Source organism: Leuciscus leuciscus, assembly GCF_965113295.1.
Source record: "Leuciscus leuciscus genome assembly, chromosome: 2".
Taxonomy (NCBI): Eukaryota; Metazoa; Chordata; class Actinopteri; order Cypriniformes; family Leuciscidae; genus Leuciscus; species Leuciscus leuciscus.
In genome coordinates, this window is record NC_138726.1 from 2,422,300 (window position 1) to 2,440,607 (window position 18,308).

Here is an 18,308-nt window from a genome sequence, read left to right on the forward strand (position 1 = left end):
ATTGTTTTGAGTTTTATGAAATTATTTATTTTGATTTAGACGAACTTAAGTTTAACTGGCTGGGATGTCTATTTCCCAGCATGCTTAAGAACTACACTCTTAAAAAAATAGGTTCTAGAACATTTTCTTCAGCTGTTAAGGCAAGGCAAGTTGGGTTAGGGTTAGGGTTAGGGTTAGGATCTATATAGCACATTTCATACACAACGGCAATTCAAAGTGCTTTACATAGAATCAATTAAAATAATAAAAAGAAATAAGAATAATTAAAACAGTTTAGAAAAATAAATTAAAATACAGTACAGTACAAACAGTCGGACGAACAGCGGCACAGTGCTCATTCAGTAAATGCACAGCTAAACAGAAGTGTTTTGAGTCTGGATTTGAATGTGACCACTGTAGGAGCACATCATGGCCCGGTTTCCCGATAACGCTCACTCTTAGCGCGCTAAGAGAGCTCGAAAGATATATCTTACCAAAGGTGTTTATGTTCCTAAGTGTGTTCCCCGAACCATACCTTTGGAAGCTGCTTAAGATATACCTTCTTACGTGCGACGTTTCCCGGCGCTGTCCGTGGCGATGGTGCTGAATTGTTTGAAATCGATGGCTCGAGAATCAATTATTCTCTCGTGCAGGGGCTGTTTATGTGAAAAAGCGGTCATCTTTATAAAAGAAGCACTTCAGAAATAGTTGAAATTGCAATTTATTATGATTATTGGATATTATAAAAAATAATCCAAACTATAATAGCCTATAATAGCCTAGCCTACATATTTTAAAATTGTAACATATAGCCTATTGCTGCCACAATAACCTTTTCAAAAATTTACGTGACGCCTTTTCTTTCTCATTTTTGTTCGCTGAGGTGGAGCTGCGATGAAATATTGTTCTTGTGTAAATACTTTCCAGCATTTCAGTAATAAAAGTTGACATCTTACGTACGGTGCTCGCAGTGATCAAAAAGGATTTAAACCGTGAATTTTGAATCTCTTGTAAACTCAGAGATATGGATTCAGACGGCAATTAAATTACCACACGACCTGTTTGTCAAAAAACAGAAGGTACTAATTTGGCCAGGGATTTTTACGCGGATTGGGTGAGAAAAACACTGATATTATGGATTCGGACGGCACTAAAATCACCAACTTACCCCTGTAAATGTTTAAAATACCGGACGAGCCCATGAGAAACAATATTAGGCTAGCGTCCGAATAGGACTTAACTGACAGTAGCCTATGCTTTCACTGGCCTTTAAAAGAGCGTTTTAATTCAATTAATAATATTGTTTAATAATATAATTAAAAATCTAACAACAATCAGTGTAATGCCAATTTTATTCTTTGCATGAAAACACTTGAATTAGCCTAATTTAATACTGTCTGGGTGTATTAAAACTTCAGAATTATATTCATTTAGACCTGCAACAGTGATAAGGTAAAGCTAAGAGTGGTCCAGACCAACCTTACGAAAGTGTGACTTACAGAAGATATACTTAGCGTACGAACGTTTCGGGAACCGTCCCATAAGGTTAAGAGAGAGGTTAAGGAATAGGTTAAGAACTACTTAGAGATAAGAACGCTTTGGGAAACCGGGCCCTGATCTCTTCTGGAAGCTGGTTCCAGCATAATAGCTAAAAGCAGACTCACCATGTTTAGAGTGAACCCTTGGTATTTCTAGCCGATGTGATCCTAATGATCTGAGTGATCTGTTGGGTTTATATTATTCAGTGAGCATATCTGCAATGTATTGAGGTCCTAGGCCATTGAATGATTTATATACCAGTAATAATACTTTAAAATCAATCCTAAATCTAACTGGGAGCCAGTGTAAAGACCTGAGGACTGGTGTGATATGTTCATATTTTCTGGTTCTGCTCAGAATCCTGGCGGCAGCGTTCTGTATGAGCTGCAACTGTCTTATGGTGTTTTTGGGAAGGCCAGTGAGGAGTCCATTACAATAATCCACCCTGCTGGTGATGAAAGCATGCACAAGTTTCTCTAAGTCTTGTCTGGAAACAAAGCATCTAATTCTTGCAATATTTTCAGATGATTGTATGCTGATTTAGTTATTGCTTTGACATGACTACTGAAACTAAGGTCTGACTCTAGTGTCACACCAAGATTCCTGACTTGATTTTTAGTTGTTTGACCCCTAGAGTGAAGGTATGCGTTCACCTTGAGAACCTCATCTTTGTTTCCAAATGCAATGACTTCAGTTTTGTCTTTGTTTAATTGAAGAAAGTTTTGGCACATCCAACTGTTGACTTCGTCAATGCATCGGCACAGGGAGTCGATTGGGCTGTAATCGTTAGGCGATAGGGCTAAGTACAGCTGTGTGTCGTCTGCATAGCTGTGGTAAGCAATTTGGTTATTTCTCATTATTTGGCTCATTGGGAGCATATACAGGTTGAACAGGAGTGAGTGAACAAGAATTGAGCCTTGAGGGACTCCGCATGTCATGGATGTCCACTCAGACTTATGGTCTCCTATACTCACATAATAACCTCTCCCATCTAAGTATGACCTGAACCATTTTAGGACTATCCCAGAAAGCCCCACCCAGTTTTCCAGCCTGTCAAGAAGTATGTTATGATCGACAGTGTCAAATGCAGCACTGAGGTCGAGTAGTACCAGCACTGATAATTTGCCAGTATCAGTATTTAAAGCTACACTGTGTGATATTTTCCCCCATCTAGCAGTGAAATTGTATATGACTACCCAGTGAATATTAGTTTCTGTTCCTTTCAATTTCGAGGGCGTCTTAACTCCTACGGTGGCCGTATTATTCCAAGATTAACATGGCTTCCAGTTCGACTTCGTCCAATTGCGCCTTTAAAACTATCACCTGTGATCCGTCACAGCACAGATTTATGTTACAAGGTAAACAATACTTTTTCACCATTGACGTGAGGAAAAGTAACGCAAGTTCTACTAGAGGTCGTTCTGGCGTTATGCACAACCATGCTATGGTTAGACAAGCAACTATAAAACTTCGAATTTACACAAATATGCTGAATTACCTGTCGAGAAGAAAGCAGGCAACCTCGGTGTCCGTTTTAAAATCTTTGCTCCTCATGAGCTCTTTCCATCTGGGAAAAGTTACTCCAGTATTGGCTTTGGTCTTGCTGATTTGCCTGTTGCGTTGACGTTTTAATTCTCTCTTTCGCTTCCTTGGCGACTCTGCTACATGCCCATACACAAAAGAAATATATTTGAAATATATTTTCAGTATATATTTTGGAATATATGCAAATATTTGAAATTGGCAAAAATAAATATATTTCACACTTAACATCATATATTTTTGTTATATTTCAGAATATATATGTATTTGGAATATATGCCACATATATTTTGACACTTTTGGGGACCCATACAGAAAAAAATACACTGAAATATATTCTGAAATATAACAAAAATATATGATGTTAAGTGTGAAATATATTTATTGGGCCAATTTCAAATATTTGCATATATTCCAAAATATATTTCAAATATATTTATTTTGTGTATGGGTGTCCTCGAAAATAGGCGTGATCCTCCATCAGCAATCTTTCAAATCTGCCGGCAGTCGCGAGTAATCTCCCCCTCGCATTCGTCTCTGTGTCACTGAGTGTAAAGCGCGAAAGGCGAAGCTTGAATTTACATGTATGTCCCTCTTTGGCTAATGTAGTTTCAAGATGGAGGGGCAAGATGGCGACCGGCATTCGAACCCCTCACCTGTATGTACTTTCAATGGCAGATTATAAACTTACGAGAATACTTTATTACTTGAAAGAAGTAAATATACATAAGCTGCAGCCCCACTTTTGAAAAATCCCCAGAAATGACATACCCAAACTGAAACACATACAGTTCATGAACCCTTTGTACTAAAAGCACAAGTATGATCTCATTTGAAAGCTGACACCTGGTAGTTTAATGTAGAATTAATTATTGTCATAATGATTTTTTTTTATTTAAATAGCTTCAAAGTTTTGTAAAGTTATTAGAAATTTATTTTTATGAAACATCTTCATGAAAATAAAATTGAAGTTGGCACTGTAGCAATCTAGAAATGCACTGCAGCTAAAGCCACATGTGTGACCATGGTATATTTAAAATCTGAAAATGATAAGTCTAAAACTCTGTATTTAGTTCAATGTTTTTCAAGATCATGTCATATGACTTTATTTTGATTAGACTCTAAAAATGCTACTGATGTTTAGTCATCATCTAAGTCATCTATTCAGTCTATTGTCTCTATTGTTTTGTGGTGCAAACGAGCCCCATTCAGTCTCAGTCTCCCCAGTACACATTCACACCTCTCCAGCCTGGTTATGGATCTAAATATGCATATCTTTTGTCTGCATTATAGTTACTAACGACTGGCTATTCACAGGCTATTCATAGGGTTTCAATCCCTAATTTATTTTATCAAAGTTCTCACTTACATTTGAAACTGTATCAAATGCACTAAAACTTTTCAGTAAGCATAAGTTACCTATTTAGAAAAAAAATCATAAAAGAATAACTTCTAGGTGGCAGGTGCACCTGAGCTAGCTAGCATGTTAGCTTAGCACACCATCAATACACGACCATTTATGAGATTAAAACCATGTTTGTGTTCCAAACTTACGTTATAAAGCAAGTCAAGTGTTTTAAATAATCTTCTGTGATCTAATTTGGCTTCAGATAAAAAAAAAAATCAGACAGAAAATATATTATTTATAGAATTATGAACGATGATAGTCTATATCGATTAGCATTACATTATAAATATAATCTATTATTATAAAAATACCTGGCATTGCTTGAAGAACACTCAAATATCAAATATCATTTGCAATCATGTTTATTGTCTTCTAAACGTCTATATCTGCATATTACAGCGATCTCTGTGTTAGCTTTGTGTGTAGCTGCTATCAGTGACGTCCTTGAAGGTCACATGATTATGTCTCTTCTTCATGTTCCATATATGGAGTATTATTGTGCATATAGCGCCCTCAGGCTATTGGTATGAATTGAAAACACAGCACATATCTCAGTAAGAAGCGCTCATAATGATTACATCGACGCATTTGGGTATAAATTCAATAAATATTATTCCTGTCTGTAGGTCGTTTGGTTAAACGATTATGCAGTTTGTTTATTACGAGCCACCGTACTGGTGGTGGCATCCAATCAGAATGCCCGGTGGCGGGTTGGATTTGTTCTCTGATCTGTATTGGCGGTCAGTTATCAAAATGTGAGATTAAACGCGGTCGTCTACATTCAGTGTGTGATCATTGACTCAAGAAAACATATTCAAACATTCTACATGGTGTCAGAAGTGAGTACGGACTTCTCGCCAGTGAGTATTTCTTTCTGTCATCGTTGAACAACCTGTTACATTGGACTGACTGTGCCAGCATAGCTATCGCCATTCGACAACGTTGTTCTCCTCGAACTTTACCTAACGTGATGGCGGATGGATTTCGCAGACCAGACCCTCTCGTTTTTGATGAAAATATCGCCGAGAATTGGCGTATTTTTGAGCGGGAGTACGATATATTTATTGCTGCCGCACATTCGGACAAGCCAGCAAAGACACAGGCTTACATCCTTCTCAACATTGCCGGCCCAGATGCCATCGAACGAGAGCGTTCATTCGCCTACGCTGCTGAAGTGCGCGCGCCGGGAGATGGCGGAAGGATCATTACACCTGCTGAATCTCGAGAGGACCCCGAATGTTTGAAGAAAAAATTTCGTGAAATCTGCAATCCTCAAAACAACAGGACGATGGAAAGACACAAATTTCATACCAGAGGTCAGAAACAAGGTGAGAGCATTGAATCATTCATTAGTGATTTAAGGATTAAGGCTAAACGCTGCAGCTTCGGAGACCTTACAGAGGAGCTAATCTGCGACCGCATCGTGTGTGGCGTCACCAGCGACACTTTGAGAAAAACTCTGTTAAGAGATAGCGAGCTAACACTTGCCAAAGCCATTTCAACCTGTCGAATACACGAGATGACAGAGGAAAGTAGCAAGACGTTATCATCTCAAAGTAATGCTGCCAGTGTGGATGCAGTTAGGTTAGTTTCAAACAGAATGCAGTATGTAAAGTCCCAGCCCCCTTCACAGACTATCACGAGGTGCAATAACTGTGGAGGCAGCCACGCACCTAAGCGGGAAAAGTGTCCTGCATTCGGACAACAGTGTCACAGTTGCCAAAAGTTTAACCACTTTAAAAGTTGCTGCAAGTCTAAACCGTGCAGCCAAAATAGGCAACATCCTAGACAGAAAACTGGCAGACAGACTGTTAATGAGATTGAAATAGAGGAACAAACATGTGAAGATGGAACGTTTTATGTGGACGGCATTGAAGTTGACAGTCACGTTGATTGTGTGAGTCCAGGAACCACTGGAAAGGATGAAGGATTTGTCACAATGCATATAAACGGCAAGCCCACTGAGATGAAAGTGGACACAGGAGCAAAATGCAATGTGATGTCACTTGACACTTTCAGGGGACTTAATAGCAGCGAACTACTTGTAAAGCAGAAGAACGCGGCTAGCCTTGTTGCCTATGGAGGCACCAGAATTGAGACAAGTGGCGTCGCTACTCTTCGGTGCTGTCTAAAGGAGCAGAACCGCTCATTGCCGTTTTTCATTGTGGACAGAGCAGTGCAACCACTGCTAGGATTTCGTGCATGTATGGACATGGGGGTTGTGAAAATGAGTTCAGACGTCCATCAGATCAGCGTGGAGAGCAGCACGGACTTCAGCTCACAGACATTTACACAGTACAAAGACCTGTTCAGCGACGAGTTGGGAGAACTTCCGGTCACATACTCCATGATTCTGGATACCAGCATACAGCCCGTCGTCCGTCCAGCTCACCGTATCCCTGTTGCAATGCAAGAAAGAGTTAAAGCTGAACTTGAACGTATGCAAAGCATAGGTGTCATAACACCAGTCACGCAGCCCACTGACTGGGTGTCGTCCATGGTGGCAGCACATAAGAAGGATAAGCGAGAAATCAGACTATGCATCAACCCCAAAGACCTCAACACCGCACTGAAAAGACCCCATCACCCAATGCGCAGCGTTGAAGAGGTGGCAGCGCAAATGTCCGGGGCAACAGTGTTTTCTGTCCTGGATGCAAAGAATTCGTTCTGGCAGATACGTCTTGACAAGAAATCGTCACTGCTGACCACATTCAGTACTCCATTTGGGCGCTACAGATTTCTAAGGATGCCCTTCGGCATAAATTCCGCAAGTGAAGTATTTCAGCGCTCCATGGAACAACTGTTTGCGGGTTACCCCTGCTCAGTCATCGTCGATGACATCATCATAGGAGGCCACGGAGTGGCTGAACATGACGCCAACTTGAGAAAGGTGCTCGAAAGGGCACGGGAAGTCAATCTCAGGTTAAACCCGAACAAGTGTAAATTTCGCCTGGACCAGGTAGCGTACGTAGGCCACATCTTCACAAGCGTAGGCCTAAAAGCAGACCCGTCTAAAACTGCAGCGATCAATGACATGCCAGTGCCCACGGATGTGACCGCACTACAACGCTTCCTGGGCATGGTCAATTATCTTAGCAAGTACATCCCAAACCTCAGCGACATCGCAGCGCCCCTTAGGAAACTCACCTGCAAAGAGACAGCATGGTGCTGGTTTCAACAGCATCAAGAGGCTTTTGAGCGCCTCAAATCATGCCTGTCCAGCCCACCAGTACTGGCATACTACAATGTCAAAGATCCAGTTACACTGACTTGCGACGCGTCATGTTATGGACTAGGAGCAGCATGCTTACAGAACGGTAGACCAGTAGCCTTCGCGTCGCGTGCTCTCACGGACACGGAGACGCGATATGCTCAAATAGAAAAGGAGCTTCTGGCTGTTGTGTTTGCCTGCACAAAATTCAAAGACTATGTCTACGGAAAGCCCACAATCGTAGAAACTGACCACCAGCCTTTAGTCACCATCATGAAAAAGCCCATCCATGCCGCTCCTGCCCGTCTTCAGAGAATGTTGCTTCGGCTGCAAAGCTACGACATCAGCCTGATCTACAAAAAGGGCAAGTACATGTACTTGGCAGACACCCTCTCAAGAGCTCCCAGCTCACAAGCACCACACAGCCCTGTTGAAAACGGTGACTACGAAGTCATGAGCGTGAGCTACATCTCCTCATCACGCCTGGAGGAACTCCGTAGACACACAGCAGGGGACGAGGTGCTACAAACTCTTACCACTATCATTCGACGCGGATGGCCCACCAGAGAAAGCCAGCTCCAGCCTGCCATTAGACATTTTTTTCCATACAGAGATGAGCTGACAGTAGAGGATGGCATCGTCGTGAAAGGCCATAAAGCCGTCATTCCACGATCCCTGCACAAGGAGTACATAAACATTGTACACAAAGGCCACCCAGGTATTGAGGCAACCAAGCGTAGAGCTAGAGGCGTAATTTTTTGGCCCACAATGTCAAAGAACATCACAGAAGAGTTGCTCTCATGTGCAGTATGCAATAGCACAAAGTCGCATCAGCGGAAAGAGCCCCTCCAGCTCCACCCTGTTCCAGATCTGCCATGGTCCACAGTGGCCGCAGACATTCTTGATTGGCATGGCAAACATTATCAAGTTCTCGTGGATTCGTATTCCGGCTGGTTCGAAGTCGACCTCCTTCGAGACTTGACCTCATCATCCATTATATCCAAATTAAAAAGACACTTTTCGGTACATGGTACGCCTCACATACTCCTCACCGACAATGCTAGACAATACACCAGCCAGCATTTTAAGGATTTTGCTGAGCAATGGGACTTTACTCATACCACAAGCAGCCCAGAGTTTCCCCAGTCAAATGGACTCGCGGAAAGAGCAGTCCGCAGTGCCAAGCAACTCATGGAGAAATCACACAGGGATGGGTCTGATGTGTTCCTCAATATCCTGAACCTCAGAAACATTCCCCGGGACCCAACATTAGGCTCTCCTGCTGAGCGCCTTATGTCTCGCCAAACTCGTGCAGCCATTCCAGTGAGCACTAAACTGCTGGAGCCTACCCCGAGGAATGTCAAGCAAGTCACCGCTCAACTCCGCAACAAAAGACTCACACTGAAGCGCTGCTATGACAAGTCGAGTCGCCCACTACAGCCGCTGGCAGAGGGACAAGTGGTCCGCATGCAGACAGCGAAAGGCTTCGACAAACTTGGAACAGTAAAGGAGATGAGTAAGGAACCACGGTCCTACATAGTTCAAGCAGATGGGAAGGTTTATAGGAGAAATCGCCGTCACTTACTTCCTGTGGCTGAGCAGCCATCACCGCAGCTCCTTGACGACCCAGACCCTCAGGACACCAGCTTCCCTGTGGTGGACAGTTTTCCATTACCACAAATGCCGACACCAAACACTGCGCAACCACAATACCCATCCTCCCCCCAGCCCAAGTCCACAGTGCAATCACCCATTAAGAACCACGACACACCATACACCACACGTTCAGGTCGCATCTGCAGACCAAATCCCAAATACATGTGAAAAAAAAAGTTTTCTTCTTTAATTCCTCTCCAGCTATCCAGCGTGTTCAGTATTGTGACATTTTATGGACTTTAAACACTCTTGGTGATTAGAAGGTTATGAAGAGGCCCAACTGTTAGAGTGCATGTGAGGTATTCATCTAACCTAATATGTTTGATTTATGTTGCAAAGTTATGTTATAGTGTTGCTTTGTTTTATAGGGCTAAATACTAAAAGAAAGGGATGTAGGTCGTTTGGTTAAACGATTATGCAGTTTGTTTATTACGAGCCACCGTACTGGTGGTGGCATCCAATCAGAATGCCCGGTGGCGGGTTGGATTTGTTCTCTGATCTGTATTGGCGGTCAGTTATCAAAATGTGAGATTAAACGCGGTCGTCTACATTCAGTGTGTGATCATTGACTCAAGAAAACATATTCAAACATTCTACACTGTCTATAGAAATATGATGTGAATCTATGAGAATATATCAATATTTCTCCAAGTCTGCACATTTTTTAGCTAAAAGCCCTGAGGGACGTTGTTTTGTGAAGCACTGTCATGACGACAGCACGGAGTTTGTTTTATGAATGGACCAGCTGACGCTCATAATTCATATTAAAGGTCTCGACTAGGGGTGTAACGATTCATCAACTACATCGATGTATCGATTTATATTCCTACGATCCAACTGGATCGATCTGTGCTCGGCAAGTTGGCCTTCCGGACGACATATATCGATCTAATATCGTTTTAAAAGGTAATGAATCGATTGTATCGATACTAGGAAATAGCGCATTGGATTTAAGCACGTTAGACTTTATATGGATGTTTTTTCTTTGCACATTTAATGATAAAGGCGTTAAACGTGACTTGATTCAGTCTGCCTATCTGTGACGTCGTCGCCATGCGTGACGCGGCAGCAGCAGCGCGACAACAGTCAATCAGCGCAAAGTCTCTCACGTCAGAAAAACGGACTTTCCTGTCCTCTCAGCCGCTATAGGGATCTCCCAGTCACGTGACCCCTAGCCGCGTGTCAGCCATTTTGACGGAATACTATTGCACAAGCGCACATACATGAGAATGCGGATTATCACGTTTTATGGCTGCGAATTGATTAAAATAATGAATAATGGTCACTGTATAATTATCTTGAGCCTGCTGAAATGTTCCTATAAATATATTTTCTTTCCAACTGTGCAATCTTAATAATAAATAGGCTAAATATATTTATCCACTAAGCTGCAGCAGTCCTATGCTCGTCTTCCCATTAAGTTTTTTTTCTCTTTCTGACATTTCATACCTGTTGTTACATTTTTTTTTTTATTAAATTGACTATAAAAAAGATTGCTTGTGTGTGCTGGTGTTCATTCCAGTCTTTTAAAATAGTTGAATGAATGAATGAATGCTCGCGAGGTGCCTGTAACGATTTTAAATAGGCTAACGTTAGGCTATTTAATCAATAATGTACACAGGGTAGAGGAGAACGACAGTCAACTACTTTGAATATTATAGCATTTGGGGCATAAACATGTAAATAGTGAAAAGACTGACATTGAAAAATGACACAGAATGATTAAAATTTAATATTTAAATATTTAATCCAAATAAATGTTGGTGGTTTGCACTGATGTTATTCATTTGTTCTCACACACTTCAGCGTCGCGGTCACTGGCCACTATCTATTATTAGCGCAGCGGCCGTCAGCTAACTCTTCACGTCATGTCATCATAAAAAGAAATATACAAGAGGAAGATCAAATAATTAGGAATCATAGATCCATATGAAGCACCACGAGTTCTTTTTACAGGCATTAAATGTGTAGAAAAACTTCCTGACATTGAGTTCGGTGACATTTACAGCTACCTTATTCACTTCCCATCACGCTACACCGGAGCTTCATTAAAAGCATACAAAAGCTTAGCAGGCTATCGGTATCACGAGTCCGGATGGGTCAGCAACTCTTTGATTTGGATGCCAGCGGGGAAGGATTTTTCAATCATCACCGCAAAGGTTGGTAAATAGATGAATATTTCGCGACGAGCTGTATTATCACCAGCGGTTTAGCATTTTCTATTCCGTCAAGATGGCTGCTCCAAATGGCGTGACGTCACGCGGGACGTCCCTATACGCTGATTTCACGCAGCCGTTATTTTGAAATCGAAAGCGAGGCTCCGGTGGGAAGAAAACCGGAAGTGTCGCCTTTAATCACAGGAGAGTCGTGAATGTGATAGCGTATTGTTGTGTTTAATGATTTTGTGTGAATTCTAAAAATGTACAAACATTTCTTTCATACTTTAGAATATATACAGTGAAATTCATTTATAAATAAAATATTTTTTTTATATATAATTCAGAATGTAAAAAACGAAGCAGGAATGAACTATATCCTATATTGGATATTAACATCCAATAGTGTAAATCGCGGCAGCAGCTTCAGGTTGGTAATCCAAGGCATTGTTGTTTATCTTTACTTCCGGGGTTCTTCCCACCGGAGCCTCACTTTCGATTTCAAAATGGCGGCTGCGTGAAATCAGCGTATAGGCTACTGCAGGAGCGCGCACTCTTCAACTGCACGCGCAAATGCGGCGGAGCGCGCTGTATCACTTCACTAAAGTCAAACGAGAATGCAACGTCGTAAATTAGTAAGTTAAGAAATAAAAGTAAAATACCAATAAATTACGTTATTGGTACGCCATGTGTGTTGCTATTTATCAGGATCAGTTTCCATGTTTCTTTACCAGTTCTTCTAAGTATTGTGTATCACCATGGTAGCCTAATTGTTGTTTGTTTCCATAACAAAATGCCACTTACTGGTTATTTTGTATATTTTTATATGACTGTGGTGGCTCATACCAAGATTGTATTAACAAAAACTAGTTTGGGACAGCTATTTAATAGCTTAACCTCGCAGTGCCTACTGTCTATCAGTATTTGTCATATTCTTAATTTTTTTTTGTTAAGTAAAGGGGGACAGAACTTGTGTGCCAACAATTTTTGTGTAAACAAATGTATTATAATAGGCTTATATAATTCCTAAAAAGGTGGGTCGTGGCTTGATGACCATGGGGAAATGTGGGTCCCATAGCCAAACTATTCAAAACATCATTCAATGTTGTGATAATCATAATTAATAATCACAATTACAATTTCAAGGGAATAATCAACAATTATCATTTTTGTCATAATCGTTCAGTCCTACCTATTAAAATAAAATGTGAATGCATTTGACATTAATTTGTGTTTTACTTGTTTGTTTATATCCATAATTAATTGATACCTGATTCACTTACAATAATTTTTGGCTAAAAAGTCACTGAATCGATTTCAAGTCACTGAATCGTTTCGGATCGTATCGTTCTAAATGAACCAATCCGATTGTTAAGTCTGACGTCACGCGTCACGTTTAGCCTTTTCTGGGTCCAAGCGCTCCTCTCGTCCAGAAATAACAATGGTGGAACCTGTACATTTATTTACGATCACGTCCTTCTTAGTGAGGCACCCTTGGCGGTCAAAAAGGGTTTAAATTCCTTTAACACCAACAGAGTGGTTAGTGTAGCTCATCACTTAGGTTGCATAATTAAGGGTAGAGTCCAGGCATCAATGAAAAAGAAGATTTACGAGGTTGAAGTGAGTTTGTTCGGGACACGGGACACAGCACTGCGGCATTGTAAAAACACTCAATAATAACCAAAACACTAGCGAAAGCGGTAGGTAGGTAGAGAGGACCTGGACTTTGGACCCGGAAAGAGTATTATCGGAGAGTGGTTACGTCACGACTTAACAACTGAATATCGTCCTTGAATCGTATCGACAATCGTGAATCGAATCGAATCGTTGTTAAAACGAATCGTTACACCCCTAGTATCGACGCATTTTTTCATTTCATAACTCCTGACACAAATTAAGACATAACTGTCACTATAAGTTTCTCAGAATACAATAGTTGTCAAATACTGAAACTTGAGTCTTATATCTTTTTAATGATGTATAGTTTGTCAAGATATAACATTAAATCTGAATAAAAAAACGCTTCAGTGCGCTGACGCACTGGTGAAGCTTAACAGGTTGAGCACATATATTTTTGAAAGAACTAAGTGTTTTTTGCTAAGAATCAACTAAAAAAATTACACAGTGTAGCTTTAAGCGAATATCGTTTATTATGTTTATGAGCGCTGTCTCTGTGCTGTGGTGCGGTCGGAAACCAGATTGAAAATTGTCAAAGTATCCATTCGAGCATAAGAATTTGTTCAGCTGATTGAAGACAACTTTTTCTATGATCTTGCCTATGAAAGGAAGATTTGAGATCGGTCTATAGTTGCTTAATATGGTCTTATCCAGATTGCTCTTTTTCAGGAGGGGCTTGACAACTGCAGTTTTCAGGGAGTTTGGAAAACTCCCAGAGAGAAGTGAGGCATTTACCACTTCTAGAAGATCTGCTTCTAAACTGTTTAACACACTTTTGAAAAAAGATGTGGGAAGTGTGTCAAGAGCGCTTGTTGATGTTTTAAAGGGGACATATCATGCTAAATGCACTTTTTTAGCCCTTAAATGCATTTTGTTGTATATTTGGAGTGTTTAGAAGTACAGAAAAGATGAAATTATTCTCTTCAGGTGCTTCGTTGATATCTTTATATTCTGTTTTGGTCATATTTTTCAACCGGTTCAGATTTTTCTGTTATCTATGACGTTTTTTGAACTATCACGTCACAGTATTTGCAGCGGAACTGCCAAATAAGGACATTGACTTCCGGCCCAACACTTCGAGCAATCCGCCATTATTATTTCTCGCTGCAATTTTGTAGTCCAAGCTAAAGGATGCAGAAGTTACGAGAGGGTAAGTTAAAATGTTCGGTTGTTGGATGTAGTAACCCACACGCTTCATTACACCGTCTAATTTAGATGAACTGCCGCGCTTGTGACAGGAGCATGTTTAACTGAAAGAACGAGCAGAGAGAGAGAGACCCGGTCGCGCGCGCGCTCACTCTCTCTCTTCAGAGCCAGGCGAAAGTGTAAACAAGACATCACCGTCTCCAAACTAGACGCTGTCTTGCTCTCTCTCCCTCTGACATATTAATCAAAATAAATCGACACGGTGGTAAAAGGTCGGAAGACCAAAGTTTCATGTGTAAATACAGTACACACCATTGCGATACATCCATATGAAGACGTTGTTCTGCAGGTTCGTCGTCTTCATTTTCATCTCGCTCCGGCTCTGGCTCGAACATGTAAGGCTGGCTGGACAAGTCTTCCGTTGTTGACATTTTGTTAATAACGTGTGTATAAAAGTTTCTGTGCGCTAGATAATCCTATCTCTGCTACCAGACTACAAAAATGGCCGAACGGGGTGGAGTTGAACCGAGTGTCACCGCTACAACCTGGAGAGGGGGCGGGGTATGAAGTGTCTCAATATTATTTAAAGAGACCGCACCAAAACGAGTTGCTTTCAGAAGCACATTAGAAAAGGGGTAGAAAAGGGGCCTGTGGAGCTATAATAATGAGGAATTCAGACCCAAGCATTGCAGTTCCGCTTTATATAGACTACAAATGTATGATTTATATGTAAAAAGGAACAATTTAAAAGCATGATATGTCTCCTTTAAGGTGCTGTGCGGTTTCTTCCAAAATTTTGCCATCAATTTCTTTGAAATCAGACAAAGTTACTACTTTTTCAGGTGGTCTGATCTGTCTGACCCCAGCACAACTCAAGGATGTGCTGATCACCTTTCTGATATTATTGATTTTCTCAGAGAAGAAAGAAGCAAACTCACTGCACTTGCTGTTTGAGAGCATTTCACTGGGAATCTGGCTTGGGGGGTTTGTCAGTCTCTCTACAGTAGCAAAAAGAGTGCGTGTGTTGTTTAAATTGCTGTTTATAATATTTGAGAAGAAAGTCTGTCTAGCTTTGCCTAGTTCCATATTGAAAGCATGAATGCTGTCTTTGTAGATGTTATAATGGACTACAAGTTTTGTCTTCCGCCACATGCGCTCTGTTTTTCTGCATTGTCTTTTCATATTTTGCACTGCAGTTGAGTTTCTCCAAGGTGCTTTTTGTCTGCCACTCTTCTTCCTGACTTTCACAGGAGCAATATCATCAATTACACTTTTAACTTTCGAGTTAAAAGAATCAAGGAGAAAATCAACAGAGTCAGCAGATATGCTTGGTGTTAAAGATATAGCCTTCATAAATAGTACACAAGTGTTCTCATTTAAGCATCTCTTCTTGACAGACTCAGATCTAGCTTCAGTGGCAGGAGAGATCAGTATATCAAGGAAAATACAGAAATGATCAGACAGTGCTACATCCTTAATAACAATCGATGAAATGTTTAGACCCTTACTGATAAGTAAATCTAAAGTGTGTCCACGATTGTGTGTGGGTCCATGTACATGCTGAGTCAGATCAAAAGTTTTTAAAACAGTTTTGATTTCTTTTGCCATATTGTTTTCTGCACTATCAATGTGAATGTTAAAATCTCCAGCAATGGCAAAACAGTCAAACTCTGAGGTAATTGTTTGTAACAGTTCCACTATTACAGAATGTAATTTTCCTCCCGGCCACTAGGGTCACCGGGGAGAATGTTCTCGCTAGGACATGGTTTCTCTAAAGTGAGGGAGAAGAGAAGAAGAGGGGGGAAGTTAACAGGTGTAAAGGGGAGATCATAGTTGTGTCCCAATGTGAAGGCTGCATCCTTGGAAGGTCGCATTTGAAGGCCGATTGCGTCACCGCTGCGCGATGAAGGCTGTCCCAATTCAGTTCTGCATCCTCCGAAGGCCGTATTTGAAGGCCGGTTGCGTCATCGCAACGCGACGAAGGCTACCGGTGCTGCGTTCCAGTCCAAAATTGTCATGCCCTTCACTCGCAAACTTCCCTCCGTCTCGTTCACTCGGATGTACGTCATTGCGAGTGCTCAATACTGGCGGAAACTGCAATGAGCTGAATTGGAACGTCCTAACCCCTTGATCACTTGGAATCAGCTGTGGAGTTGATTTATTATTTACATTTTTTTTCTCCTTTAAGAATTTGTTTAATGCAGCATCCAAATGTTTATAGGTGTGTTTGGGTTGTTTTAAATAAAAAAAAATTTTTTATATATCATAGAGTTGTCTGTTGTGGTGGTGATTTGATGAGATATGTGTTGACGTCACAATCGTACTGCATTGTGGGACATATAGGTGCCTGAAGTGTACATTTGAAGTAGACTCGCTCCCTCTGTCAAAATCGAGGGAACGAGGGTCTGTCCATATAAACTTCCCTCGTCCAGTTCACGAAGTGGAACGCACTTCAAAATGGCGGCAGGGATTCCCCCAAGGGGAAGTGCTTAGGGAAGTTCGCAAGTGCGTGTCTAAAAGTGGACTGGAACGCAGCACCTGATTCAAAAGCGACGCCAAATGCGTCCTTCGTTTCCCCGTGAAAGGAAGGATACATAAATGAACACTTGAACAGCGGCCTATCCTACCCTATTCTACCCCATAAGTCATTGCGCGCCGTTGAAGACAGCATTTATTTATTTTTAAAGGCGGTCGAGACTAGAGATCGGTGTTGGACAGCAAATTCACATTTAAATGTAAGTAGTATGTTTTCATTTATTTAAATGGCTAGCGAAACCGAGTTAAAGTTTATTGTAAACTTCATCTTAACTCCTTCGTCACCATTGCGTGGCTTCATTTGTCAGGTAGTTTGAGGCAAAACCTCTGCTAATATTAGTTTAACGACCTATTTGTAATATTTGCACTAGTCTATCTCACTTGTGTATTAGGCTAAAAGAAATATGCTAAAGAAGTAAGCCCACAACAATAAGAAAAGCAGTTGATAAGGCAATGGGGTTTTTGTAGTGCTGTCATGCAAGCTATGTGGTTTTAACCAAATTTGAGTATATAGAAATATGATTTCTTAAGTATTTTGTATGCATGTCTTGATGTGTCATATTTTGCAGTGTTAACAATGCACTTAAGATTGCACCCCTGTGTTAAGCTTTTTTAGAGCAATTCAGGAGAAAAAAAAATGCAAAGTAAGAAAGTTAATACACATGTCTTTGCTGAAATGTATTATGCTGTTGTTGTTAACAAGCCATGGTTCATTTGCTCTGCCCTTAGGGTTGCAAGTGTCCTGGGACAGGTGAGGGTGTGAGTGGGAAACCCACTGCTGAAACTTGGCCCTGGTTTGTCCTCAGGGCCCAGTTCAGCAGTGGGTGCCCACGGTGAGGAGGAGCCAGCACCAGCACCAGCAGCACCAGCACCAAGGCAGAGGCGAGGAGAGTATGGAGAGGATGGACAGGCTGTTTTCTCTTCTTGAGAAAATGATTGAAAAATATATATTTTTTCTACATATTCTTTAACTTTTTTCACTATTTTTTTAAAAGGAAAGAAAATCTGTACATTATTTTTATGCAACTTTAAATGTGTAAATAAAAGAGAATGAATTGTTCTGGACATTGTTTATTTATTTTTTTTTGACAGTCATAATTTCTACTTGAAACAAACTCTTGTATACCTTTTTTTTTTTTTTTAAATAAAATTGGTAAATGAAAATCATTTGTTCCATGGGCTACATTAAAGTACTTTTTCCAACTATTAACAACATACGTTAAACATATCAAAATCAACAAACATTTACAGTACATAAAATAAGAAAAAAATTATGTAGACTTTTATTAGAATTTATTAGAATAATAATTAGACTTTCAAAAAGAGTAATTTCTGAAAAAAGTACTTTTAATAACAAGTGTTTAGTATCAAGAGTAAAACTAGAGGTATGTATTCTGCAGTGGAAAAAACTCCTTGTCAGGGTTTTTATTATAGTTTTGTATTTATAATTATGCTACTC